Source organism: Talpa europaea (assembly GCF_964194135.1).
Source record: "Talpa europaea genome assembly, chromosome: 8".
Lineage (NCBI taxonomy): Eukaryota > Metazoa > Chordata > Mammalia > Eulipotyphla > Talpidae > Talpa > Talpa europaea.
This window is the reverse complement of record NC_140075.1, coordinates 15,515,741-15,542,525: the sequence shown is the minus strand read 5'-3', so window position 1 is coordinate 15,542,525 and position 26,785 is coordinate 15,515,741. Positions and strand designations below refer to the sequence as shown.

General features: G+C 50.2%; 1 pseudogene across 1 annotated transcript in view; it reads left to right on the top strand.

The window, feature by feature from the left end:
• The window catches only part of LOC311175173 (olfactory receptor 11L1-like), a 93,279-nt pseudogene that overhangs the window by 25,249 nt on the left and 41,245 nt on the right, over window positions 1–26,785 (top strand). Inside the window, exons 3-4 of the transcript in view lie at window positions 14,191–14,244; window positions 20,011–20,307. The product of the transcript in view is annotated as an olfactory receptor 11L1-like (transcript). The remainder of the gene's footprint in view (window positions 1–14,190; window positions 14,245–20,010; window positions 20,308–26,785) is intronic.

The window sequence follows — 26,785 nt, the reverse complement described above, 5'->3', positions numbered from 1 at the left end:
CAAAAACACACTCAGGCTCTGAGAAAGGATGGGCCACGCAAACGGGGCTAAGAAGAGAAATAAGGCATGGAGCAAGACCCCCATTCTGGAACTGAGAGCTAGTCGCAGGATACAGGATGAGGGCCGCGCCAAAGCAGCAGGCACTGCAGAGTGACAGCCAGAATTTTGGATGTGATAGCCTGCAGACCTACAGCACAGAATTCAGGGCACTGGATCCATATAGCTGTGGGCACAGCACCCGGTGAATATGGGGCAGACAGAGCACCCAGCTTGAATAAGAGTCCCTCTGTTGAGGTGCTCTCCTCCGCCCCTCCTCCATTTCTCAGAGAACCACTGGGAAAAAGCACAGGTCAGCAAGTATGGTCTCTGAGACAGTAATCAAAGCACTCCCCCAAAAAAATTCCAGGCCCAGACAGCTTCACAAATTAATTCTACCATATGTTCAGCAGTAAATTAGTGCCTATCCTACACAAGCTATTTCAAAAAATTGAAAAAAGAAGGAATACTACCAAATATGTTCTACGAAGCCAACATTGTGCTAATACCAAAACCAAACAAAGACAGCACAAAAAAAGAATATTACAGGCCAATCTCCCTAATGAACACTGGACTCAGTGTCCTCAACAAAATCCTGCCAACAGAATCCAGCAATGTGTCAAAGGGATAGTACACCACGATCAAGAGGGATTCAGTCCAGAGACACAAGGATGGTTCAACATATGAAAATAAGTGTAATCCAACACAGTAAGACATCAGTGAAAAAAGTAATAATAACAGTACAAAACACAACAAAGTGGGCCTCCCTGGTGGCGCAGCAGTTGAGCGCTGGTCTGTGAAGCTGCCGCCAGCCTCTGCAGCACCAGTTCGATCCCGGCTGCCAACGAGGTTCCCACATGGCGTGCAGACCTCTCCTGCCACCCGCTGCTCCCCTCAGCAGTGTATTTTGTCAGTCTGCCTGTTCTGTTCCCCACTCTGGCTCTGGTGAATTCTCTCACCCTCCTGCGCTTCTGACTGTAGCCAGTGCTTGTATAAATAAATAAATAATTCTTAAAAAAATACAACAAAGCAAAATCAGACAATTATAAATCAGAGACATCCTGCAGGGGAGGAGGAGGGAGAGGGATCAGAGGGAGGGAGGGAGGAGCACAGGGGTCTGAGGTGATGGTGCACGGTGACTTGAGAAAGGAAATTCTATGGGGACTCAACCTGAGGGTGTGGGGGAAAGCAAATATTGTTTAAAAATTAAAAAAATATATATGTATTGTAAAATGTTAGTGTAAAATAAAAAAATAAAAAAAAACAGATAACAAGAAAAAGTCATGAATTGCAGTCTGACTCCCTTTATTGTCATAATATTTTAGGGATGAGGATGTGTACCTTCCCTTTTTAAACAATTAGCAGTATTTTAAATTTCCTTTCAGATTTTCCCCACTGCCCTCTAAATACTTCCATTAAATGTGATTTCATGTAACATTATATTCTTTCAACTCAGAGTGCAAAATGTTAAAAAATTAGTTATGAAACAATAATTGACCTATATACCCTAGGTCAGAATATTATAAAATAATAAATGCATGAAAGATAATAATCTGTGGAACACCTTAAATTAAGATTATCCCAGAACAACATGACATTCTGAAACTGAACTATATCCACCTTTATAATTTATTAGTTTTCATTAATAAGATGAATATTCTAGTTACTGTTCTCCTGAAATACAATATGCATTTTGAAGTGATACTGTGTTGTAAAACAGTGTTACTTCAATAAAGAAACAAAGTCACCATTGGAAACACACACAATAACATAAATATTTCATGTTGAAATGCCAACATGATGATGTATGGGTTAAATGAAATGTGAGTAAATTAAAAAATTAAGTATTAAAAAATTTACTTTTTAAAATTATTTGACAGACACCTGAGTCTGGCGTAACACACACGCTGTCCCAGAAGTTTGCTTCCCACAAAATTCTCGCCCTCACAGAGACAGGAGGAAAAGCAAGCCTCACTTGATGTCCCGGTCACCCACTGCCATCTGCTGTGCTGGCCTCTAGTGTCTGGGGTCCAGGCCTCCGTCTCACAGACTCCAGCAGACAGGCCGCAGGGCTCACTATCTCCTTATCCTACTGCCCCCCAGGCCCTGACACCTTCCCCAGATCCCCTTCCTCAGGGACCTCACCCTGAGGGGACCAGGTGTACCTCATCCCCGTGGACTTTCTAATGGTGTCCCCAGTAATGAGCCTCCTGAGTCATCAGCACAGTCAGGGGGTCACAGGAGACTCCACAATCAGGACTGTGGTTCCCCCTCTTCAGGCTCCATCAGGCTCCAGTGAGTGGCCATGGGGACCCAGGTGTGGCCCTGTTATCAGAGCCATGTCCACAGGGAACGGCAAAGTCACCATCATCCCCTGTGCTCCCTCACGGAGAAACCTGCAGAGGTGGTTGTGGAGAGTTTGGGGAAGGAGGAAGGAAAATAAAGTAGGATGGAACTAAAGGAGAAAGGAAAGCAGGAAGGAAGACAAAAGGAAATTCAACATAACTGAACAATACATGGGAAGAAAACAATCTTCTGAAGTAGAAATGTTTCATGTCATCACACATTTACCATGTGTGTGCTTTGGTTTATTTTTTAATGGTCCGTTCTCAGCATCTTCAAGTCTTCTTTGAATCTGAATTGCTACTGCTGGTGAGTGTGTGTCCTTTATCTTCACAAGGAGAGGGGCCATTGCAGTTGGAGTGGTTCTGGTGGATGGTTCTTCATGGTTTGAGATTCCTGGGGTTTGATGTCATGACTATTGTGTCTTCAAATACACGGTAAGAGGCCTTTTGTGGGTGGCCTTCACTGTGTGAAATGCTTTGGAATTCAGAGTGATGCTGCCCTTATACCGCCTCATCCCTCGGTTTACATAGGCACATACCCAAAATTCTCTGGGCCCAGGTGACCACACTCACATGCAACTTGTACAAGATTTTGGGTGCCAGCCACAGAGGCTAATGACAGGACGGGGCAAAAAGCCTGACCTTTACCTCATATACCCTACAATCCACCCCTTCAGGATTTTGTCACATCTCCCTAGTGCCTGGCACAGCCACCCTGTGGACCTGGGAGTGCCGGGCAGCAGGTAAGTTTGCTTTAAGCCACCAAGGATGACAGACCCATCCTTTGCTCTTCATCACCTGTGGTGGGCAAATGATTCTGTCCACCCCAGGTCCCAAAGTTCTCCACCTTCTGGCAGGATTGTTTGCGCAAGTCAGTCAGGGTCATCTTTGTCACTGGGCAAGCTCTGGATGTTGGATGGGGTCCCCTTTTTTTTCCTGGCAAGTCTGCTACCTCAGGGTTATGATGGCCTGGGCCTTGCAGGGTTTTCTTCTCCTAACCACAAGGTCTAGGATGTTTCCCAGTGCTTGTCCTCCATCTCCCAGACCTTGTTCACCTTCTGTGCTCCTGCAGCATATTTAGCTCTTCTTGGACTTTGGCCACCACCTGTCTCCAGCAACTCTGATGCTGTCTTTCACTCCATTTGTAGATGCCACTTGGTATGTCTGCTCTTGGAGACATATCTTGCCAACTGTGCCGATTGATTTTCAAACATCCAAAGCCAGGAAGGTTCTTTGTCATCTCTCACAGACACAAAGATAATTTTGGAGACTTCAGTAGATATTTACAGAGCTTTCATGCTGTATCAGGGAACAGACTCAGGTGTACATGTACAATCTGTGAAGATAAAATGAAAATGTTGTAAAGTATATATTAGATATGATGAATTAAAACACCATAATTTGCATCACACAAAAATCACAAGGAAACAGTATGACAGAACTAATCCATCATTATTAATTTATATCATATAATTATAAAATTATGAACTAGACTACAGCTATTCCATGGAAGATGTGCTAATCTCTGGGGATTTAACAAAACACATTTGAGGTCAGCCACTGTCAGGACACGCAGGCAAAGTTCAGGAGCAGGCATGGTTTAGAAGCCCAAAAACATCTGCCGACAACTCTGCAGGGAAACTGGGTGACCTCCTTGGAAATATCTATGTTGGTTTCTTAACCACTTCTTGATTGGGGTGTCTGTTTTTTTGTTGTTGGGCTGTGACATACCTTGTATGAATGGATAATAGACCCATGTCAGATGCATGATGTGTGTATATTTTCTCCCAGTGCTGAGGTCTGTTTTCTTAGTGGTTTATGAACTCTCTAGTGTATTGGGGCACATTTGTTCCTACTTGCTCATTTCTCTTGTCCTTGGGGCCTTGGAGTTGTTTCCCCAAGATCATCTGTGGGGTGAATGTGCAATAGGATGGCATAGTTCCTCAAGTATTTATGGCTTTGTCACATCCAAATCTTTAATCCAAATAATATTGTTCAGTAGCTCTAATTATAAGGGGAACATAAACTAAAACTGCAATGACTTGTCACCCACCCCTGTGAGAGTGGGCCGATCAAAAAGACTGAACACAACTGATGTTGTGTGGATGTGGAGAGAAAGGAGCTCTCACCTCTGTTGGTGGGAATGTAAGTAGGTAAAGCCTCTAGGAAAATGGTTTGGAGATGTCCTAAGTAAATAAAAACGGGTATCCCATAGGAACTAGCAATCCCTTTGCTAAGTTTTTATCCCAGAATTTGAAAAATCTACAATACAGAGGCACTCATGTGCACCAGTGTCACAACAGCACCATGCACCATTTCGGAACCAGCCCAAGGGTTTTCAACAGAGGACTGAATAAAGTTATTGTGGGTCCATAGTCAGTGGAATTGTACACAGTGATTAAAAAAATCAAATCATATGTTTGGGACAAGGTGAGTAGACCTTAAATTTATTTTGTTAGGTGAAGAAAATCAGATAGTGAAAGACAGATAGCAGATGGTCTCACTCATCTGTGGGATAGAAAATACAGAAAACCAGTCCTCCCTGGTAGCCCAAGCGGTTAAGATGCAACCTATGAAGCTAGCCACAGCCACTGCAGCATGAGTTCGATCCCTGGCCAGGGAGCTATCTCACGTGGCACAGCAGACCTCTCCTGCCTCATCTGCTGCTCTCCTCAGCAGTGTATTTCACTCAGTGCACCTGTTCTGTTCTCCAGTCTGTCTCTGATGAATCATCTCACCCCTCACAACTCTGGCCTGTGCCCCAGTTCTTGTATGCATAAATCAATCTTTTAAAAAAAGAAAATACAGAAAACTGACATTACAAAATACAGCAAAACCTATTTGTACTAGTGAATAAATTCACTGTTACCAGTCGAGAATCAGTATATTAGAGGGATAAGGAGTGGAAACAAGTGGGTATTCATGTGGGTGTTCCCCGGAGTGTGAGGGGAGATGCACAAACACAGAGGGGCAGAGATGCAGCCTGCAGTAAGAGAACAGAGATGTGACAATGAGCGTTTCCTTCAAGTGGCAATTGTTAATTAACATGACCCCATGTTACCCCACTCCTGAAGTCAGATCCTCTTCTCAACAGAGTTTAGAGTTTTCTTCAAAGGAAAGACAGAAAGTATGTAAAGGACGTGAGCAGTGAGTGATGAAGTCCCGGGAGGAGAAACATAAGATCAAGGCCTTTCACTGGAAAGATTATTCACTTGAGAGATTTTCCAACACAGATTTTATTCTGAAATCTGAATCTGGTCATTAACATACATTTTTTAAAATAAGTATTTTCAGGAGGGAGTATGTTACGATCTCTCAGGAGCAATTGGAGACACAGTGACCTGCTCCAGAGAAAATGCTTGAGTGAGGAGCATCCCCCGAGTTCATGTTCTCAGAGTGGGTAAACAGTCATGAGGCTTCAGGGTTTATAGTACAGAAGCTTCTGGAGAATAAAAATTCATAAATATTGTAGTATTTTACTTTATATAAACTTTTACATCATATGAAAATACATCATGGTTCCTGAAGTAGAAAAATATCGAACTTAAGTGTTATCTAAAAGAATGCCAAGTAGAAAACCTGGTAGAGGAATCAAGATACAATTTGGAAAACTCAGAGAACCTGAAAATGAACACAACAACATCAAAGGTCTTTTTTTTTATTTGTTGTAAAGATTTATTTACTTATTTATTTATTTATACAAGCACTGGGTACAGTCAGAAGCGCGGGAGGTTGAGAGAATTCACCAGAGCCAGAATGAAGAGTAGAACAGGCAGAGTGACAAAGTACACTGCTGAGGGGAGCAGCGAGCAGCAGGAGAGTCCTGCGCGCCATGTGGGACCCTCCTCACGTGGACGGGGAGCAGCCAGGGATCGAACCAGTGTTGCAGAGGCTGCGGGCAGCTTCACAACCCAGCGCTCAACCACTGCACTCCCAGGAAGGCCCAACATCAAAGGTCTTAACATTAAATTTTGAAGTAGAAATGCACTGACTCAAAAATAATTCATCTATTTTAAAAAAAGAACAGTGCATCACAGGAGTACAGTGGTGATAGGATCAAGTCAGATGCCACAGAAAGTAACAGTCACGTCCATGACAGATTTCAGCCCCAGACTCTGATTCCCTGGTCTCCGTCCAACTCCCACCTCAGGCAGATTCATGGCAAGTGTAGTACTATGCAAACTTTGAGCAGAAACATGAATGTCTCTTAGAGGAAGACACCCCATTAGGAATCGTGTGGGTGGGAGCATGCCTTCAGCTGCCCCCCTTCTCACCAGAAGGACGGGCCTCGGTGGAGACTCACGCTGAGTGGGAACTGAGTGCCCAGGTCCCGTGACAGGTGCTCCTGGGAGAAAATACATTGCATCTTGTCACTGTTAGTAACTGTTGGTGACCTCTGAGTTCTGACTTCTTTCTGAGTCAGAAAAGTGTGACTTCTTGCAAACTTTATCACATTTTTTTTATTAAAGGTTTATTTATTTATTTATACAAGCACTGGGTATAATCAGAAGCACAGGAGGGTGAGAGGATTCACCAGAGCCAGAGCGGGAGCAGAGCAATCAGACTGATAAAGCATACTGCTGAGGGGAGCAGCAGGCGGCAGGAGAGGTCTAAGTGCCATGCGGGACCCGCCTCTGGTGGCCGGGGGGCAGCAGGGGATCAAACTGGCACCGCAGAGGCCTAGGGCAGCTTCCCAGCCCAGAGCTGAACCGCTGGACCACCAGGGAAGCCCTTCTTCACATTTTTTTAACATGGCATATATTTCAAGCTATGAGCTTCACTTGGGGAAGGGTTTTGTCAAAGACTGTATTAACTTACAGAACAAACTTTAAGGAAAAATACAAGAATATAAGTTTCTGGGAAAGCAATAATGTTAAGACAAAAGTCTACTTGGACATGAGGACATGTGAGAGTTAGAGGGAAACCTGAGTAAAGCAGGGGTTGTCACTTGTCAGTATGTTGGCCTGGGCGGGGACCAGAACGGCAGTACCTGATCTCCCAGCGGGAGTTGCTGGGATCCCGACACCTCTCCCTGTCCCCACATCCCGCCGGCCCCTCCTGCGAGTCTGACTTGCTGCTGACTCCGTGGACGTCGCCTCCATGGGGACAGTCCCGCCTGGGGTGGACACGGCTGGGCCAGGGACCCCTGGTGCGGCCCGAGGGCGCTGCCCGGGGATCTGGGGGTCTGGGTTCTCCGGGTCGACCAGGTCCCGCCTCGGCCGCCCGAGCCCGGGTCAGCAGCCAGGGGTGTGGGGCGGCCGTGGGGGGACGAGGTTCCCGGGGCCGCTGTGCCAACCCTGGGGCAGGGTCTCCTCCCGGACAGGTCACCGAGCGGGTCCCTTGCGGCGTCCGCCGCGGCCGGGCAGGGGTCAGCGCGGCGCGGGCCGCCCGGGGTGGCGGCGCTGACCCTGAGGCCGGGGGGGACACGGCGGGACCGAAGTCTGCGTCCTCCCTGACGGGGCGACCACTTCATGTGCGGTACCGTCTGGGCCCGCGGCCGGGAGGTCACGCAGGACAGTCCGGAAACCCCCATCGTGTGCGCCTTTGGCTGAAACGTGGGTATTTGTGCCCCAAGGGCTCTGCGAGGCGGATGCGGCCCCGAGGGCAGGCGGGGGTCAGGGGGGTCCGTGCGGAGCCCGGGACTGGCCGAGGCCACAGGGGGACACACACTGGCTAGGGGACAGGGCGAGGCCGAGGCCGGGAGGGCGCCTGGTGCTTCTCCCGGCTCCAGGCATCCCCTCGGGCATGTTTGGGGGACGGACGCCTCGACCTGTCTGCCCTTGGCCTGGAGCTTGACCCTACCCTGCCCGGGGGCCCAGCCTGCGGTGCAGGATTGGGGCTCTGCTCGCGGGGTCTCGGGGAACCCGTGTGGCCGCAGACACTGCGTCGTGTCTCGGCCATCGAGGGCATGTCCGTCCCTCCTGCCGTCCCACCGCGCAGCGTCCACCTCAGCGCCCGCGGGTGCGGCTCAGAGAACAGACTCATGGGCGCGTCCCCTGAAGGCCTCGGGGGGGACAGGGCGCAGCGGGCGGGCGGGATGGAAAGGACCAGTTTGCCACGGTCAGAGCCGCAGGAAATGACTCGGCAGGACTAATTCAGGATCGATTAAACTCGCATGATGAAATGATAAAGAAGCACAGAGCATGTGAGAGACTGAAAGTCGCGCACAACAGCACCTGTGCCTTGGTGGAAGCACGTTCACGTCACTTCATACATGAAGACAAGCTCCGGAGCAGGGAAGATTTAGACCCTGAATAAAATCTGCAAATGACTCTGTAGGGCCACTAAGCGTTTCTCCTAGAAAATGTCTCTGGGGGTCTGAGGCCGTGTTGGATTGGGGTGTCTCTTTCTGTGCTGGGTTTGTAGGTTTTGTGTACTTTTGACACTCGCCTTGTCAGGTGTGTGATGTGCACAATTTTCTCCCAGCACAGGGACCCATTTTGGGGATGGCTTTTCTGAGGCACAGAAGCTCTCTAGTGTGGGGGCCACTTGTTCCTACCTGCCCTTGTTCCCTGGTCTTTGGTGATGTGTCCCCAAGTTCATCTCTGGGGTGGATGTGCAGTGGGCAGCACCCAGGTGTTCTTTCTGGTATTTTAAGCCCTCGTCAATGCAGATTTTAATCCATTCCAAATTGTTCAACTGTACTTATAATAAGGAAAATAGAAATCCACAATGTAATGTATTGTCACCTGTGAGAAGGGACAAAGCTGGAGACTGGACACAGCAAGGAGGTGAGGGACAGAGAGGAAGGGCCTCTCACCTCTGCTGGGAAAACAGCTTGGAGATGTCTTCAGACAATGAAAACAGAATCACCACAGGTTGGACCAAACTCTGTAGGTATTTGTCCCAGATGTGCAGACTCTCTGATGCACCATGCACAGCTCTGTTCACAGCAGCACTGACCACTGTTGCTGGCCATGGCCCCAACCCAATTGCTATGGACAGTGGAGTGAAAAAATAAATAATGTGGGCCCACACACAATGGAATAATATACAGCTATTAAAAAGGTGAACTAGTGCCCTTAGGGAACAAAGGTGGACCTTGAGGTGCTTATGCTAGTGAAATAAGTCAAAAAGTGAAAGATATTGGCTGGTATCATCCATTTGTGGATTATAAAATAAAACTGTCAATAACTGAGAAAATACAGTGGCAAACAGCTAAAGGAAATGTTGGAGTGAGTGCAAAGCTTTGCTCATTATCAGAGGGAACAGGAGAGGGAATGGGGAGGAGATTGGAGTGTGGATGGACAGGGCGGGAACTGCAAGGAACTTAGTAGTTTCTGAGTGGACACTTGTGCAGGTGGGGGAGTGAAAAGTGACCCACAGTAAACAGTGAAAATAGTAAAAAGTGTAAATGAGTGTTCTCCTTTTATAAGAACATATAACAAATTAACGTGACGATGTGATGAAACACTCATGGTAAAGATCCCTCCTCAACAGATATAACTGCATTTGTTCAAAGGAGAAATAGAAAATTAACAGGAATCTGACCAGGGAATGATGTCATATCCAAGGAATGGGGACTGTGCTCTCATGCTATCACTGAAGCAAATATTACTGTGAGTGATTTTCTAACTCAGGTTTCATTCTGAAATTTGAATGGACGAGAGATGTCTTGTGATTAACTACATTTTATTATCATGAATAGTTTCATGGACAATATGTGCTCATCGGCCAGGAGTGTTTGGAGACACAGTGAACTGCTCCGGAGAGGAGGAACGTCACCCCAGCTCACATTCTCAGTGTTAGGGAACAATGTGAAAACCTCCGTACGTGCAGTGCAGATGTGTAGGACTATTAAAAAAAATCAGCAAATATTGCCAGGCTTTAGTTTGCATGATGTTTTACATAATAAAAAAAACATACTTCCCAAGTATAAAAAAAGTGAACTTAAGTGTAATCTATAAGAAAATTGAGAAGACCTAGTATAGGATTAAAATACAATATGGAAAACTAAAGGAACCTAAACACAATAACAAATTAAAAATTGCAAATTTTTAAGTAAAAATGTAGTTCTTCAAAAATAATTCATAAAACTTTACTTTTGGAAACACCATATCAAGGGGGAGCAGTCACATTGGCATCAAAACAGGCATCATAGAAATTGATATTCCATCAATTCCAGGTTTCAGCCATAGATTCCTACGAACCAAGGAATGTTCCATCCTTCCACCTCTGGCAGAGTCAAGTGTTGTTTCCCTTTGTCCTGTGAGCAGAAAGATGACCTTCTCCTAGAGGAAAACACTCCATTAGGAATCGTGAGGGATGGGGTTCCAACACTAAACTGTGCTCCCCTCCCCTCCACAAGGACAGGAACCCCCCAATGGAAACACAAACAGGCTGTGGGGACTGAGTGCCCAGGACTGGGGTCCCATGACGTTGTGCTCCCAAGAACAGACCCCCATGTACACTGCTTCATTTCATGTAAAGGTTGGTGATATGTGAGTTCCAGAACATTCTTTCCACAGAAAATTCATGTTTTTAACCATTAGCTGGATTCAGTTTATGAACAAAATACAGGGAGATGGTTGGCAAAGGATTTCAGGAAATTTTAGGAAGCAGGATTTATTGAAGAATATGAGAATATGAATTTGGGACAAAGGAATAATCCTAAATCAAGAAATCTATACTTTATGAATAACATATTAAGAGTTAGGGGGGAAAAACTGAATTAATGAGAGGTTATAATTTTATATTTCGATATCTCACATCTTGGAGTACTGGTCAATGATTAGTCTCCTCACAGCCATCTTCAAGGCTTGGTTCCTCAGACTGTATAGGACGGGATTAAAGGGGGGGCACCATCGTGTAGAACACAGAAATGACCATGTCAGATGTGGACAGGGTCCCTGAGGTCGGCTTCAGATAAGCAAAGCATCCAGTGGAGATAAAAAGCACCACAACCAGCAGGTGGGGAAGGCACGTGGAGTAGGCCTTGGCCTTCTCTTCTGTGGATGGGATCTTCCTGACAACAGAGAAGATGTGCACATAGGAAATGACGATGAAAATAGGACAGCAGATATTCCAGACCACACTAATGAGAATGGGAACAATTTGCTCATCAAATTTCCTGAGCATGAAATAGCCAATAACTGGGGGACGTCACAGAAGAACTGCTGGACCACGTTGGACCCACAGTAGGACAAGGAGAAGGTTCCAGCTGTGTGCATCACAGCATGGAGACCCCTACCCAGCAAGGACACAGATGTCAGCTGCACACGCTTGTCCCTGCTCATGATGACATCATAGTGCAGGGGGTGGCAGATGGCAGCATAGCTGTCAAGGCTCATCACCATGAGCAGTGTAACCACTGCACCTGCTGACAAAATCAACATAAAGACCTGTACCACACAGGCAGGGAATGAGATGGAGCTGCTGTGCCTCAGAGAGCTGGCAATGGACTTGGGGACCATGGCTGAGATGAGGCAGAGGTCTGAGAATTACAGACTCCTCAGGAAGAAGTACATGGGGGTGTGGAGGTGCCGGTCCAGGTTGGTGATGAGGATGATGAGCCTGTTCCCCAGCAGGGTGCACAGGTAGGCCAGGGAGAAGAGCAGCGGGTGCAGGAAGCCCATGGTTCCCTGGGTGGGGAACCCCAGGAGGATGAATTTTGTCACGGCCGTAAGATTCATCGCCCCAGAGACATCGTCTATAAAAAAAAAAAAGGAGGAAGAAAAAACAGAGGAAGAAAAGATAGTCATATCTTCCAATATTGAACACAAAATGGGTTATAAACATATAGCAACCATGCAATCTACTTATGCTTTATCATTATCTGAGTAATTCATATTTTATCTCATGTGAATGTGCTATTGATGTATTGTCCAAACATGTGTCCATAAATTGTTGAAGAAAAGAAAATTTTAAATGAACATGATGAAACCTGAATATCAGGTCTCTCAGTGAACAGAATTGACAGACCACCCATGCCCAGTCATTCCCAGGCCCGCAGTTCCCCTTCCTGCCCAGGCCCCAGCGTCTGCGCCCAACACACCTCCCAGAGGTTGTCCAGGGCACAGCCCCAGAAGACATTTGACCATGCCCAGCCCCTCCCCACCCTCGAGAGCCTGTCCCTGCTCTTCCAGCACAGCCCTGGTTTGGGGAGGCCCCACAGTGATGGGTGCGCAGGGAGATGGGTTGTGTGGGTCCCTGTTTTCCTGCTCCCCAGGACCCGACACTGTCTGGGAGCTGAATGATCTGTACTCGGCGTCCCCGTGCAGCGTGTCCTGATGCCTCCTCTGTCAGATTCCTGCCCCATGGCCTCACTACTGCCTCCTGGTCTGTCCCCTCGTCTCCTCATCTCCCTGCCCCTGACTCCCCACATCTGAAGACCCAGAGACCATGTTTCCCGCAGAGTCTCCTCCTGGGTCACACCCACACGTCCCTCCTGCATGATGTGCTCATCCACCCCAGGGTCCCTCCTGGCCCCTCTGTCCCCCTCAGACTCATGCACTTCTGTGCAGGGAGGAGGCCTATCCTGGGCCGAGCCCGATGGTCTGTGCGTGTGGCTCTCACTGCTGGTCCCAGGGCCCCAGGTCCCATGTGCAGGTTTGTTCCTCCCCTCAGGCCCGTGCGTGAGTGGGGACTTCTGGACACGCGGCAGCCCTGACCTCTCTCCCACCCCCAATCTCACCCTCTCCCCTATCTGTGGGGTGATGGAGGGGCAGGCCTTGGGGAGGCAGGGTCTTTAGGGGATTGTGCTGCTATGGAATTATTGTAACAGACTAGAGGAACAACTTTTGCTAATTTAATGGAAACAAGAAAATAAATACAGAACCTGCTGTTTTGTGTCCTCGGCCAAAACCTTTTCAGTGACTTAAAATAATTTTTATATTGATATAATTATATTTTATATAGCTGTGTTGCTGTGTGTAGTTAAATAAAATGTTAACATCCATGATAGACAGATTACACATATCTATCACTTTAGCGTGAAGGAAAAAAAGACCAATATTTATCACATTAAAAATTTATGAATATCTCACTCACGATTGTGTCATATTCTGGGGATGAACATGTGAAGCTTTCCCTTTTAAACTACTAGTGTGAATTTTAACTTCCTCTTAAGATTCTTCCTCACTGTTCCTAAATAGCTCTCGTACGTGTGTTATTTAACATGTGATGCTCTTTCATCTCAGTGTTCTCAGTGCCGAAATACATGTCTTCGAGCAATAATTGTCAGATAGACCATAATTAAAATATTATATGATCACAGATAGATTAGAAACCATAAGCTGCAGACCTTTTCTAATGGAAGAAAAGTAAAAAAAAAAAAATCTCCCTCTTTCAAACTCATCCCAGAATATATGACACTGTGACATTGAACTGTGTAGTTTTAATTATTCACTTTCATTTATAAGGTGACTATTTTAACTACTGTTCTTTTGAAATACAAAATGCATTTTAAAATGATACTTCATTGTAAAACATTACCACAAAAGAGAAAAAATAAAATCCCCTTTTGTAGGACAACAAAATAAGGTCAGTTGTTCACAGTGAAAGGCTGACCCTGAGATGCAGTTCAGTGGAATACATATTGAACAGAAAACATTTAATTACAAGGTTAACCTCCCCGCCTTACTGGACCCGCACGTCCAGGCTGGAGCGCCCACGGCCCAGCAGCAGCTCCCATAAAGCTCACCCTCCAGAGCTGGGAGGGGACGTGAACTCCCCGGTGGCCGGTTCCGCTGCCTCCGCAGCACTGCCTCCGCTGTCCGGTCCGGCCTCAGCTCGCTGACCCCGCAGATGGCCACAGGGCGCGCTCTCCCCCCACTGCCCCCGGGCCCTGACATGTCCGTGCCTTCCGCAGGGACCTCGCCGGGCCCAGGTGTCCTGTCACCAGGGGCTTCTTGGCGGCGCCCAGGTAATGAGCCTCCCGACTCAGGGTGCGTCAGGGGGCCCGGGAGGCTCCACAGGCAGGACCTGGTCCCCCCTCGGCCCCATCACCCCCAATCCCGCGGGGACAGAGTGGCCCCATCGTCAGAGCCACAAATGAGCCCATCCACAGGGACCTGGAAAGTCGCCGCCACCCTGTGTGCCCTCCTGGGCCTGGGAGGTGGGGATGGGCATGTGGAGGCAGAGGGGGACGGTGGAGGGAAACCAGGAGGAATCCCCCAGGAAAGAGCCGGGGAAGTGCCTGGGTCTTCTGACATGGGAATTTGTTCGTGTCTCTCAGAATTATTTTATTCAAAAAGGCTGTTTACCTCATCACCTGTGACTCTCTCCTCACATATGACCTGTTGTCATGCTGTTAGGGGGAGAGGCTGTCCTGAGCAGACTCCATGCCAGCTATATGGACGCCAGCCCAGGCCATCAAGACATCAGGGACTTCAAAATCCCAGGATCACCAAAGGGAAGTCGCGAGGACCTGAGGGCCAAGTCAGGCAGCCATTTTCTCTGTCTGTAAATAACACCAGCCCTGCTCGTGGGGTCTGGGGGACACACGTGGCTCCTGCTCTCTGCCAGGTGGGTTTGGTCTCGGTGGGTCATTCGGGATTCCAGGTCAGCAGAATGGGTAGGATGCATGTAAGACTTTCGCTCATTCATTTCTCCCTGAGTGCTCCATGTCCTCATCCCCTTCCCTTGTCAATAAACCTTTGTTAACTGTGGTGTGTGCCTGCAGTGTGGCCCTTTGAAGTGCACAGGTGAGGACCCACAGTCACACTACCTGTTTTAGAGCAGGGGTGCCCTGTGACAATATGTGAGGGAAGCGTATGTTTACCTTCCGATGTGGGTCAGTCTCGCAGCGGTGCTGCCTGGCAATTCTGCAGGGTGGTCTGTGTCTCGGGCTCTGACACAAAAGAGTGGGGGACACTCTCACAGCTGTGGGTTCCCCCTGCATGCTCACAGGCCCGACCATATCAGGCACAGACAACAAGGAGGGGGGTATTAGTGGTGGACACCAGGGATGGACAGTCCCAGGTCCCATGTGCCGTCCCACCTGTGTCTGTAATGCCCCAAGCCCACAGCTGCGCAGCGAGATGGTTTTACCTTGAGGGAGGCGGAGCTAGAGGCCAGGGTTGGGCGGGGTTGGGGGCCCATCCAGGCATGACGGTGCACGTGGGCACAGACTCGAGGCCCTGCAGTAGCCCTGGTTCCTGGACCCCCTGATGGCCTGTCACCCCCTTACGGGCTTGCCCGCCCTGAGTCCATGTGCCGCTCACCACTTCCCAAGTGGCTGGCAGCCGCGCCCTTGGGGGCCTGGGGTCGGCCTGGGCCCCACTCAGACCAGCGTGGGATGCAGCATCACCATAGACCTGTACCCACTGCCAGCCGGAGGGCAGCTCCGCTGTGTCTGTGAAGCTGACGCTGGGCCAGCCTGACCTGCATCCAGACCTGCCCAGACCTTTCTCTCCTTTCCCTGAAACCTCAGCCAGTGGTGTCAGAATTCCCAGGACCAGCTCCCTGGGGGGGGAAAGGGTGGGCTTCTCAGCTGGGCCCAGGACTTTTGGAGAAGCCAGAGCCCAAGCCGCCATCACTCCACCAGGTGTGCTGATGTCCCTGGGGTTTGGGCAAAGGACAGTGGTTGGCCCAGACAGGACACTTGCTCCCTGCCCTGGCTGGGCCCAGCTGCCTGTGGGAGGGGCAGCTCCCTCCTTCAGGACCCTGAGTCTGTGGGGTCACAAGCTGCCCCACTGCTCACCGGAGACAGGTGAATGGAGACAAGGAGACACCCCTCACCCAGGACAACGGCCGTGTCCCAGGGGCCCACAGGCACTAGAGGGTGTGGAGAAAGGGCCCCGTCACACTGCTGTGGGGATAGAGATAGTGAAATTCCATGACAGCAACCTGACTTTGCTAAAAAAATCCAGGACAGATTCCAGCAGCAGGTCACATGCGGGCACAGCAGAGCAGGACTCCCTACGAACCCACGGCTCTGTGATCATCACAGCGGCATCATTCACAGCAGCCCCACGCGGCCCACAGGACAAGGACCAGATGGTGGTGCATCCACACCAAGGGGGACATGGACAGGGCGAGGGCAGCACCCTGCAAAAGGAGGGGGTTTGAGAAATGCACACAGCAAAGCAGGTCAGACATGGACACAAACACTGAGCGGCAGAGAACAGGCATTTGAGTGGGGAAACACTTGAGAAGTCTTGGGGAACAACCTCCTGAGGGCTCTGAGAAGGAGGAGAGGGGCTGGAGACAAAGGAGGGGCTGGTGTCCCCTGTGACAGACACCTGTGAGTGTCTGGTTGGAGGTCACAGGCATGCATTTGTAAATGCTCTGTGTGGCTGAGGGAAAGAAGGGCGAGCTTTACTTGTTGGTGTAACGGCCCTTCATGAGTCTCCCCACAGCCGACTTCATGGCTTGGTTCCTCAGACTGTATATGATGGGGTTAAAGGTGGGGGGCACCACCGTGTAGAACATAGAAATGACCAGGTCAGACATGGACAGGTTCCCTGAGGTTGGCTTCAGATAAGCAAAGAATGCAGTGGAGAGAAACAGCACCACAACCAGCAGGTGGGGAAGGCAGGTGGAGTAGGCCTTGGCCTTCCCTTCTGTGGATGGGATCTTCCTGACAGCAGAGAATATGGGGACATAGGAAATGATGATGAAAATAAAGCAACCCACATCCAATGTCACACCAATTAGCATTGGGACAAGTTCATTGATTAAATTTCCTGAGCAGGAAATAGCCAATAACTGGGGGATATCAAGGAAGAACTGGTGGACCACGTTGGACCCACAGAAGGACAAGGAGAAGGTTCCAGCTGTGTTTATCAAAGAGATGACACCCCCACCCAGCCAGGAAACAGCTGTCAGCTGCACAAACTTGTCCCTGCTCATGATGACGTCATAGTGCAGGGGGTGGCAGATGGCAGCGTAGTGGTCAAGGCTCATCACTGTGAGCAGGGTCAGCTCTGCATCTGCTGAAAGAATCACCATGAAGACCTGGAGGACACAGCCCGGGAAGGAGATGGAGCTTCTGTGACTCAGAGAGTTGGCAATGGACTTGGGGACAGTGGCTGAGAGGAGGCAGAGGTCTGAGAATTACAGACTCCTCAGGAAGAAGTACATGGGGGTGTGGAGATGCCGGTCCAGGGTGGTGATGAGGACGATGAGCCCGTTCCCCAACAGGGCACACAGGTAGACCAGGGAGAAGAGCAGCGCATGCAGGAAGCCCATGGTCCCCTGGGTGGGGAACCCCAGGAGGACAAATTTTGTCACAGCCGTGAGATTTGTCAACCCTGGAGCCATCATCTTTATAAAAATATCAATCAGAATAAGCCATCAGTGAAGCCTTCCAGTCTGAGTGTAGATGAAACCTACAAGGACAGTCACAGGTGTGCCCCAGATGTCACTATCAGGGTGTGGAGTGAAGCAGCTCCGTGTCTCTCGCTCTCTGTTGAGCCTTTTGTGTTCAGCTCTAGAAACACCACCTTTATCACACAGGATCTGGTATCATGAAAGATGACCATTATAGCTGATCGTAGGATTCTGCTCTGGTTGATCTCATAACCTGACTGATAGCCCCTCCCTACAGCCCCAGGCCCCCGGCTCCCCCTCCTGTCCAGGCCCCTGTGTCTCCGCCCAGCACACCTCCCAGAGGTTGTCCAGGGCACATTCCCAGAGGACACGTGACCATGCCCAACCCCTCCCCACCCTGGAAAGCCTGTCCCTGCTCCTCCAGCACAGCCCTGGTGTGGGGAGGCCCCAGAGTGACGGGTACTCAGGGAGATGTGGTGTGCGGGTCCCTATTTTCCTGCTCCCCAGGACCCGACACTGTCCTGGAACTGGATGAACTGGGCTCAGCTTCCCCGTGTGGCGTGTCCTGATGCCTCCTCTGTCAGATTCCTGCCCCTGTGGCCTCACTGCTGCCTCCTCGTCTGTCCCCTCATCCCCTCATCTCCCTGTCCCTGACTCCCCTACATCTAAGGACCCAGAGACCACATTTCCCGCAGTCTCCTACTGGTCACCCCCACACTTCCCTCCTGCAGGATGGGCTAGTCCACCCCGTGTCCCTCCTGTCACCTCTTTCCCCCTCAGACTCATGCACATCTGTGAAGGTAGGAGGCTGCTCCGGGGCTGAGCCTGATGGTCTCTGCGTGTGGCTGTCCTTTCCGGTCTGTCCCAGGGTCCAGGATCCCCTGGGTGTGGGTTTGTTCCTCACCCCAGGCCTGTGCGTGAGTGGGGATGTCTGGATATGGAGCAGCCCTGCCTCTCTCCTCCTCCCCCCAATCTCGTCCTCTCCCCCCTCTGTGGGGTGACAGAGGGGCAGGCCCTGGGGAGGCAGGATTTTTTGGAGAACGTGCTGATATGAAATAACTGTGAGAAGTTAGAGAAACAAGTCAGCTGTTATAATTAAAACAGGAAAAAATAATCTCATAACCCTCTGTAACCTACGTAAAAACTTTTCCAGTAATTTAGGTACATATTTATATTGACAAAATTAGGTTTTATGTAGCTCTGTTGCTGTTTTCAGTTAAAACACAACATGATCAAGTCCAAATTAGATATCCACATGTGTATGTCAACATATATCATGGGAAAAGGACATGAATTTCTGTCTGCTTTACTTAATTGTTGTAATATTTTGTGATGAATATGTGTAGCTTTCCCTTCTAAACAGTTGTATTATTTTAAATTTCTCTTGAGTTTCTTCTTTACTGCTTCCTAAATGTGTCCATTATGTTGATTTCATTTCACATTTATATTGTTTCAACTCAGTTTGCAAAATGCTGAAATAATATGTTTTTTTATTCTATAGTTGCTGTAGATACCATAAATCAAAATGTTATAAAATGATAAATGCAGTGAAGATCAAAATATGTGGAACACCATGAAGTAAAAAATGTATTTTCTCTATTAGAAACTCGTCCCCACACAACAGGGCATTCTGAAACAGAACTATTTGTCTGTGTTTGTAATTTATTTGTTTTCATTTATAAGATGATTATTTTAACTGTAGTGCTTTTGAAATACAAAATGCATTTTGAAACGATACTGTGTGGTAAAAATATGTTACCTCAATAAAGAAAATAAAGTCACTTTTGGAAACAATAACATAAGTATTTCTTGTTGAAATAACACTTTGACCTATGGGATTAAATGAAATATGTCGGTAATTTAAAAATTAAAAATTTGAAAAACTTACTTTTTAAAAAAATATTTGAGGGCCTCCCCTGGTGGTGCTGGAAGTTGAGTGCCACACTGTGAAACTGTCCACAGCCTCTGCAGTGCCTGTTAGATCCCGGCCAGCCGGGGAGGGTCCCACATGGTGCGCTGACCTCTCCTGTTGTGCCCGTGCCAGCTGCTCCCCTCAGCAGTGTATTATGTTGGTTTGCCTGTTCTGCTCCCTGCTCTGTCTCTGGTGAATCCTCTCACCCTCTTGCACACCTGGCCTGTACCCCAGTTCATGTATAAATAAATAAATCATTAAAAAATAAAAAAAAAATATTTGATAGGCATGTCCAGTATGGCATGATGTGCCCTCTGGCCCAGAAGTTGCTTCCCACAAAACTCTCACCCTCACAGACAGGAGGAAACACAAACCTCTCTTGATGGCCCCAGTCACCTGCTGCCCTCTGCTGTGCTGCCTATGATGTCTGGGGTTCAGGCCTCCAGCTCACTGACTCTGCAGATGGGTTGTAGGGCTCGCTGTCTCATCCCCCACTCTCCCCAGGCCCTGGCGTGTTCACGCTACCCTTCCTCAGGGACCTCACCCGAAGGGGACTGGATGACCCTCATCCCTGTGGACTTCAGTGGCATCCCCGGTAACGAGCCTCCAGAGTCAGTGGCCCATTCAGGGGTCCCAGGAGACTCTGCAACAAGGACCTGGTTGCCCCTCAGGCCCATCACCTCCCCTGACCGCCATGGGGACCTGGGTGTGGCCCTGTCATCAGAGCCATGGATGAACCCCAACCACAGGGAGCTGGAAAGTCACTGTCACCTACTCTGCACCCTCCTGGGCACCTGGGAGGTGGGTGGCAGATGGGGTAGGTAGAAGGGAAAATAAATGTAGGAAGGAACTAAGGAGCAAGGCGAGAGGAGGGAGGGAGACAAAGGGCGGGGAAGGAAGAAAAGTGAATCTGATTTAAATGAAGAGGGAAATAAAACCGGGTCTTGTGAACTGCAGCCAACCCTCTGCATGTCACAGGCGGGGACCCAAGGACAGTGCCCCCCATGCTGCCCCTCTCTGGCCCCTGCCAGCTGTGCTCTCCACCACAAGCCATGTTTCCCGCCTGTCCCCCAATGGATGGGTTCTTTGGCACCTGACACTCAAAATTGATCAGGCATCACCCCTGGGTGATTTGAAGAGGCCCACTGTCCTCTTCAGCATCCCGTTTGGCTGTTTCTCAACCGCTCAGGACTTCCTGACCTTGGCACCAGTGGTTGGCTTTCTCTGATTTGGCTTCCTGATGCATCTCCTGGCTGGCTGCAGAGACCTGGCGAGGGCGCCAAGCTCTGCCAGCCCTGGCTGCTGTCACGCTGGCCCTGCCCATACTCTCAGCCTTCCCAAGTGCTCACTGCCATGCCAGGCTGAGTGTACGGCAGCTCCTGCAATAGGCTACAATAGGCCAGCAAGGCCCAGTGGCCATCCTTGGATTTTCATGTCCCAGGGTCTACAGATGACCCTGTCTCCCCTGGGTCCCATAATCAGCCATCAACTTGCCCAAGCCCCTGCCTTGGCAGGATTGCCTCTTGGGGTCGTCTCTTGTGGTCATCAGTGTGATCTCTGCCACTGGTGAGCTCCAAATGATGGGTAGGGCCTCACTTTCCCTGTCAAGTCTGAAGCCTCAGGGGTAGTGGGCAGGTGCTCATCAGGCTGTCTCCTCCTCCCCTCAAGGATTTTTTTTATTCATTTATTTATACAAGCACTGGGTTCAGTCAAAAGTGCGGGAAGGTGAGAGAATTCACTAGAGCCAGAGCAGGGAGCAGAACAGGCAGACTGATGAATACACTGCTGAGGGGTGCAGTGGTCGACACAGGAGAGTTCCACAGCGCCATGTGGGACCCTTGCTGGCCATCTGGGATATAACCGGCTCTGCAGAGGCTGCAAAAAGCTTCATAGCAGTCTCTCAACCGCCTGCGCCACCAGGGAGGCCTGATAAAATTCTAATTTCAACTTGAGTTTAGTTTTTATCACAATGTAATTTATTTTTTAAAGATTTATTTATTTATTTATACAAGCACTGGGTACCGTCAGAAGTGGGGGAGTGTGAGAGAAATCACCAGAGCCAGAGCTGGGAGCAGAGCAGGCCGACTGAGAAAGTACAATGCTGAGGGAAGCAGTGGGCGGCAGGAGAGGTCTGTGCATCATGTGGGATCCTTGCCCGCGGCCAGGTATCGAACGGGCACTGCAGAGGCTGTGAGTAGCTTTGCAACTCAGCATTCAACTGCTGCACCACCAGGGAGGCCCTTGATTTATTTCTTTTTTGATTGTTAATACACACTGACACATTGTGCTGGCACCTAAATCACAATTATGAAGCATCATATATCACAAATCAAAATCTGATGCATTGAAATTCATAATATTCGGAAGAGTTACATTAAAAAAAAATATATATTCTCCCATTGCAATTCATCCCAGAATATGGAATTGTGGAAGTCAGTGACTCGTGCATCTTTAGAATTTTATTAGTTTTTATAAGCTACAAAACGAGTATTTTAACTGCTTTCTCAATTCAAAATTGAATATTGAAATAGAAAAAAATTCAGTTCTGAATGGATTCTCCTCTACAAACACCTGGTATCAGACACCTGCAGTCTAGGAGGAAAGTTCCCTCTGCTGTGTCGAGTCTGTCCTGAGGTTGTCCCCATGGCAGGACAGAGGGCATCCCAGCCTCTCACTCCATGGTCGGGGCTCGTGGGGCCGCCTCTGAGCATTCACAGGATGTGCCACCCCGTCCTGCACCGCCTCATGGGCAGAGCTGGGACTCAGGGCTGGGCTATTTGAGCTCTGGAGCTGTGTCCGCATGTTGGACACTGTCCAGATTCCAGCCCTCAGGGACCTTCCTCTAGTGGGACAAGCACCCTCTTTCAGTTGACCATGTTTATGGGCATCATCCTGTACCACATCTCAGTGAGCAATTACTGCACTGAGGGTGCCAGAGGCAATTTCCTTAGTTATTCACACCTGTTTTGATAGGACTGAGGCTCCTCCTCCTCCAGGCTCCATCACCCTCCACTGACCTGTCACGGGGGACCCGGTTGTGGGCCTTGTGAAGAACCACATCCAAAGGGAGCTGGTAAGTCACTGTCACCCACTGTGTGCCCTCCATGGGGAGACGTGGGAGATGGGTGTGAGGGGGATGGAGAAATGTGGAGGCAGGAGGGCAGGGGAGAAGGAAAACCAAGAAAAATGTCAATTTGTTCATGTTATTAAATATTTTTAAATTTCATTTTATTCTCAGCACCTATAAATGTGATACAACCTGAATCCTTGTAGTTAACTAAATCTGTGTTTCTGTTACAATTTGGGCGAGTCCCGAGGGGCTGCTGTCTTTGGCTTGTCCACTTCCTGGTCTGTGTCTTGGGCTCTGAGACAGCAGTGGGGAGACCCTCTCCCGGGGGTGTCCCCCGCGTGCTCACATCCAGCGGGGCAGGGTGCACGGACAAGGGGCTATTTGGGAGGGAGACGGGGCAGTCCTGGGCCGCATGCACCGTCCTGCCCCGGGCCTGGAGTCCGCCAGGCCCAGCCTACGGCTGCTTCAGCAAGATGGTGCCCGCCATGGAGGGGGCTGAGCTGGACACCCTGGGGTGGGGGGAGGGAGACGCAGCCCGGGCTGTGCTGTGCTCAGAGGCGCCGCTCCAGGCCCCGCTGCCGCCGGCTCCTGACCCCCAAAGTCTCCAAACCCGTCGAGGACCCGCCCGTCCTGGGGCGCTGGAGACACCCGGTTCCAGACAGGAGGCCACACTCCGCCCCGTGTGCCCGGCGGGATCAGCCTGGCCGTCCACAGGCCGCTCGGGCTCCGGCGCCTGCCCCAGCCCGGCGTCCACCCGCCCCGCCGGCCAGCGGCTGCCGTGCAGGCGCCGGCGTCTCACCCGACGGAGCCCAGAAGCGGGCGCTGCCCCAGGCACGCGGGCAGCTCCAGCCAGTGGTCGTCGTCACCCCCGGTCACCGTGGGCCAGGCGACGGGTCAGGGGCGCGCGTGCGGGGTCCCTCCTGGCCCGGGGCGGCATCAGAGCCGGAGTGTCCCCCGCTCCGGGGGCCCGGACAGCGCCCCGCTCTGAGGCACAGGCCGGGCCTCGGGCCGCCTCGGCCAGCGGGGGCGCAGGATGGACCTGAGCCCACGTCTGGACGGGCGTCGTCTTCTCCGCCCGCCCCTGTGGCGGCCATGGTGCCTCTTCCCCTAAGCACCATATCCCAGTTCCGGACCCGGGTGCGCGATCCCCCTTCTCCCCTCAGAGCCTGGCCCTGCTCTCCTTGTGGGGGGGCTGATTCCTGCCTCAGGCCGCCGCCCCGCCTCTCAGCCGCCAGTGCCAAGCCTCTCGGGCTGCCCCGCCCTCAGCCCTTTTGGACCAAGCCGCATCCCTGCTTTTGATTGGGCCGGGCCTGTCCACCCTGGCGCCTGATTGGTCCACGCCCTGCCCCGGAAGTGTGGCTCTCCATAAAATGGCCTTGAGGCACTGGGGCCAGATCAGCTTGCGGGGAAGACCAGGAGAGGACGTGCCCCGCCCCTCATACGGGTGGCTCCAGGATGGGGGTTCAGGAGTGCTGGACGCCCCCTGACGCCCTGGGTCCGGCCAGACCCACCCGCGCCAGGGCCCAGCTCAGAGCCTGGACCTGCCTCAGCCTATCTCCCTGCCAGGAGACCCCAGCCCCGCCCCTCTCCCCTCAGGTGAGTGTCCATGGCCCCGCCCCCCTCTCCTAGGGGAGTGTCCACGGCCCCGCCCTCCTCTCCTTGGGGGAGTGTTCAGGGGTCCACCTGTCCCCTCTGTCCCCCTCAGACTCCTGTACATCTGTGCAGGGAGGAGGCTGCTCTGGGGCTGAGCTGGACGGTCCGTGCGTGTGGCTGTCCCTGCTGGTCCCAGGGCCCCGGGTCCCCCGGGTGTGGGTTTGTTCCTCCCCCCAGGCCCGTGCGTGTGTGGGGACGTCTGGACACGGGGCAGCCCTGCCCACTCTCCTCCTCCCCAAGCTCATCCTCTCCCCCCACTGCGGGGTGACGGAGGGGCAGGCCCTGGGGAGGGCAGGATATTTAAGGAGGATGTGGGATAAAACTTGTGGATATACATTAGTTTGAACAATTAAAAATACTTTAATGAAAATAATATAATCAATGAAGACACAATGTGGTCTATGCTTAAAAATATTTTCTTTTTTTTTTTTAATAGAGGCATGTTTTATTTATTTATTTACATGTTTGTTTGTTTGTTTATACATGCACTGGGTACAGTCAGAAGCGCGGGAGGGTGAGAGAATTCACCAGAGCCAGAGCGGGGAGCAGAGCAGGCAGAAAGACCGAAGTACACTGCTGAGGGGAGCAGCGTGCGGCAGGAGAGGTCTGTGCGCCATGTGGGACCTTCCTCTGTTGGCCAGGAAGCAGCCAGGGATCGAACTGGCGCCGCAGAGGCCACGGGCAGCTTCAGAACCCAGCGCTCAACCGCTGCACCACCGGGAAGGCCCGTGTAAAAATATTTTCAATTATTTAAATAAATATTAATTATAGTAAGGTATATTTTGACATATGATTCTGTTATAAAACTGTTCCATCTGCATCTTACAATATTGCTAACAATTTCTGAGTGATGGAGTTTGGGACAAATCCCAAATTCCTGTCCCTGAATAGTCACACATCCCTGCCAGCCTCATGTTAGTGCCAAAGCCATGAAACTATCAACAATGTTGCTTAAAATATTTTTGAAATTTTACTTGACACATGTGTGTAAATTTTGGGACAAAAAGGCATGATACTCTGAATTTAAACAATAAGTATTTTAACTTTCATCTTATATTTCTTTATCATTATTCCATTAGTTGTGATTTTATTTAATACTTAACATATGCTCACTGTGCTGAAAGCTAAAATCTGTTATTAAGCAATATTGTCGTTGGCCACAATTCCAAACATTCTCTATTTTAAATGTATTAAAAGTCACAGCCTTTGGAGAGATTAATGAAAAAGTTAATTTCTCTCTTTGAAACTTATCCCATAAAAATTTTGTGGTGTGAAATTGAACTATTTGGGAACCTTGAGAATGTGTAGTTATTTTCTGAATGAATATTTTGACTACTGTGCTTTCTGAGATGTGAAATGAAGCTTGAAATCTGAAATCTTTCAATCTGAATGGATTCTTCTTGAAAACTGTTTAAGAACAGAATACCTGCAGTTGGGGGGGAGGAAGTTCCCGCTGCCATGTCGAGTCTTTCTCCTGAGGTTGTCCCCAAAGCGGGATAGAGGGCGTCTTGGACTCTCACTACATGGTCTGGGCTTGTGGGGAGCCTCTGAGCACTCACAGGATGTTGCACCCCGTCCTGTGCTGCCTCATGGACAGAGCAGTGCCTCAGGGCTGGGCTATTTGAGCTCTGGAGCTGGCGTCGCGTGTTGGACACTTTCCAGATTCCAGCCCTCAGGGACCTTCCTCCAGAGGGACAAGTGCATTTTTTGTTGTTGTTGACGGTCTTAATTGGCTTCATCCTGAAGCACATTCAGTGATAATTAGTGCACTGAGTGTGCCAGAGACAGTTCTGTTAGCTTTGACCCCTGTGAGGACTGGACTCTGGTTCCTCCACCTCAGGCTCCATCAGCCTCCACTGACTAAGGGGGGCCTGGGTGCTGGTCCCATCATTAAAGCCAGTGGTAGGTCTGCATGGTGGGTGGGGACCAGCTCAGGGATCATTGGGGCCATGACCTGGGATGACCCACCCCCAGACTCAAGGGGACAGAGATTTGACTTCAGCTTCTGGCACGTGATCATTGATGAGAGGCCCTCGTTCAGCCCGGGGGACAATATGTCCACTGGATGTCTTCCCCCAGCACCCCACCTGGATGTAGGGCCAGGCTCTCCCCGCCTATTCTGGGAGGCTCCTTGCAGCAAGAGGGGGCTCTGTATGCACCGTTGGGCTGGAGACCTTCGGGGTACGTGACACCACTTTGCCCCTGTTCAGTGGAGGATACAACTGTGGGGGCACAGCCAGGAGACAGCTCCCAGCTGGTGTCTGTTTAGGGGTTCAGGGAGTAGGTTGTGTGGTATGCCGGGGAGGAGTAACTGGCACACTGCCCACATGTATCATGGGGTAACCTGTTTTGTCACTAAAAATTTTATGTTCATAACTTGAGAAAAAGTATAGGTAGTCCTTCCTGCTAATCTTAGGAGAGAAAAGCTTCTCAGCACCAGGAGCACATTCCTCACATGTAAGTCTCTCTGGACACACACTCGGACCTTGTGAACCCCGGTGTTCAGCACCCACTGAGGGAAGGAGACACGACGGAAAGTGTGGGCTGAGTGTGAGG